General features: G+C 38.0%; 1 protein-coding gene across 1 annotated transcript in view; it reads left to right on the forward strand.

Moving 5' to 3' along the window:
- The window catches only part of LOC109466930 (SLIT and NTRK-like protein 3), a 7,720-nt gene continuing 4,600 nt past the window's right edge, over positions 1–3,120 (forward strand). The window contains exon 1 of the mRNA XM_019764802.1: positions 1–114. The gene's annotated coding sequence lies outside the window, so the exon portion shown is untranslated. The remainder of the gene's footprint in view (positions 115–3,120) is intronic.

The raw sequence follows: 3,120 nt of genomic DNA on the forward strand, positions 1-3,120 counted from the left end.
GTTTGCTGAAGACGGCGCGCACAGCTCACGCCAGACGAGTTGGACTGGAATTACTGCAGACAGAGCCGACTACTTCAGGACAATATCAACCTCTGCTAGCCCGAGACAACCGCGGTCAGTACGATGTTTGTACTAGCCTGGTATCCTGTCTGATCGTGGTTGGGGCCACAAGAGCTCTGTCCTGCCCGCCTTACATAGGTTTCCCGGTGTGTATTTCACGAGAGATTTATTAGCCCTCAACGAACATTGTGTTGGGGGAAAACAAATCCCCAAGCATACTATCTCTCATACTGTAAAACTCCTACCGGGACGGCCTGTTGCACTGGGCGGGGGAAGCTATTAGAGCCCCCGAAGGCACAACCTGCCTGAACATCCCCCAATCACATAAGACTGGATACCAAGTACTCTCCAAGCAGAGGTTGTGGGGGAATGATCTTTAGCTTTTTATATATGGCCGTTTTTTTGTCGCTGCCCCCACCCTCCGTCGGCGGCGACCTTCTCTGGCCAATGGATGCTGTCTTGCCACCGAAAGGGATCTGCTTGGAGATTAGGCGAGAAGACAGTCAGTCTTTGCGTGACTTCCCCCCCCCCCATTTCGCTCACCTTGTGTTGTATCCTGAACCGTGCTTTATCATAACCATTCTTAGGCACGGTTCTGGATAGTCCACGTGTATCCAGAACCGTGCTTTATCCAGAACATTGCTCAGGCACGGTTCTGGATAGTCCTCGTGCACGTTACAATGACAATGAAGTTTATTGCCTATTATGAAATAGCCCTCATAACACCAATAATTCCAAGTAACCCGAAGGAGAAAAAAACAATATTGAGCTGTGTGTATCGCCCACCAAATACCGACATTGCAGAATTCAATGAGCGCATAAAGGAATCTATGAACAATATTAATAGGGAAAGAACAACTTGTTACATTATTGGTGATTTCAATATTAATCTGTTAAACAACACTAACAAACCCACTACTGATCATGTAAATGAAATGTTCTCATCTGGTTTTTACCCACTTATATGCAAACCTACCAGAATTACACCCTACTCTGCTACCTTGATAGATAACATTTATACAAACTCTGTTAGCAACAATATCAAAGTTGGCATCCTCATCACTGACATATCAGATCACTTCCCAATATTCTTTACATCCGATTTAAACGAGCCAGTCAGGCAGACAGACAAAATATCTTATCGTCGAGTTAACACAACTAATATTCAGAAATTTACACAATCCCTATCAGAAATAGTATGGAGCGACGTATTAAACGAAACAGACACAGAAAAAGCATATAATCAATTTTTTGAAACATACGGATCGTTATACGAAAAATGTTTCCCAAAGAAAATTACAAAAATCTCCCAACATTCTCGCAGAAAACCCTGGCTAAGCAGTGGATTGTTAAAGTCAATACGCAGAAAAAACAAGCTCTTTACTAAATATGTCAAGAACCCGACACCCTTAAACCACAGTATCTATAAAAAATACCGGAATAAGTTAAATCATCTCCTAAAAAATGCAAAGAAGGAATACTACCACAGAAAGTTCAATGAAGCCACCAGTAATATAAAACAAACATGGAACCTGATAAATGACGTTTTGAATCGTAATAAAAGTAAATCAGCTGGTCCAAACAAAATACAAATTGGTACCAAAACTACCGAAAATAAAGAAGAAATATGTAACGAATTCAATGATTTTTTCATTAATATTGGACCTACGCTTGAGAGTAAAATCCCAAAAGGAATACAAGACCCTCTTAGCTACATCACCTTACAAGTAAATTCTAACCTATCAACTTTTATACCACCAACTAGTGCTGAAATTACAGATATTATCAAAAACTTAAAAGACTCAGCTGCTGGTCATGACGAAATAAGCCCTAAAGTACTAAAGTTATCACTGCCCTATGTTATTGCCCCTCTAACGCATATTTTGTCTCTATCCTTGCAAAATGGAGTTGTTCCTCACCCACTAAAAGTCGCAAAAGTGACGCCTATCTTTAAAAGCAGTGATCCACTTAGCGTTAATAACTATCGACCAATATCTGTCCTTCCCTGCGTATCTAAGGTCTTGGAAAAACTAGTATATAATCGTCTTCTGAAACATTTAAATCAAAATAACATCCTATATAAACACCAATATGGCTTCAGAAAGGGCTATTCTACGTCTCTAGCACTCATACACTTAATGGAAAAAATCTCTACCGCTATAGATAACAAAGAATACACTATAGGAATCTTTCTCGATCTATCAAAGGCTTTTGATACAGTTAATCATTCCATTCTACTCAATAAACTAAAACGAATATGGTATATGTGACACCGCCAATAAAATAGGTTCGTCTTCTTATCTATCCAATAGACAGCAATACATAACCCTTAATGATTATAAATCACAACTTAAAATGATAGAATGTGGTGTCCCACAGGGTTCGATACTAGGACCCCTACTTTTTTTGATTTATTTAAATGACCTCGAAAAAGCATCCTCAATTATATCTTTATCCTATTTGCAGATGATTCAAAATCTTTTTCTTTCAAAACTCGAAATTTTGATACGCTAGTAAACCTGGCTAACGAAGAATTGAAAAAAGGTTATATCGTGGTTTGAGGCAAATAAATTATCAGTCAATGTTAAGAAGACATACTACCTTATTTTCTGTAATAGAAATAAAACCTACAATAGAAGCGCCAAAATCTTTCTAAAAAATGTGACCCTTTCTCAAGAGAGTCAAGCCAAATTCTTAGGTATAATCATTGATGAACGATTGACCTGGAAACCACATATAACTATGTTAGGTAAAAAAAAATTTACAAAAACTATCGGTATTATTGGAAAAATTAAACATTTTCTTACTCAAAAAACCATTATTACCATATACAATAGCTTAATATACCCATATCTAACCTACGGGAATATAGTCTGGGGATGCGCCTACAAAATCACACTACAGCCCCTAGTATTACTCCAAAAAAGATTTGTTCGTTCAGCCACCGGCGCCAGTTTCCACGCACATTCTGCACCTTTGTTTACAAAACTTAATATTTTGAATATTTTTGACATAAACAAACTTCATCTGATGCTATTTACGTTTAAATTCCTTACTTGT

The sequence above is a fragment of the Branchiostoma belcheri genome, unplaced genomic scaffold, assembly GCF_001625305.1.
Source record: "Branchiostoma belcheri isolate BF01 breed outbred unplaced genomic scaffold, Haploidv18h27 scaffold171, whole genome shotgun sequence".
In the NCBI taxonomy this organism is placed as follows: domain Eukaryota; kingdom Metazoa; phylum Chordata; class Leptocardii; order Amphioxiformes; family Branchiostomatidae; genus Branchiostoma; species Branchiostoma belcheri.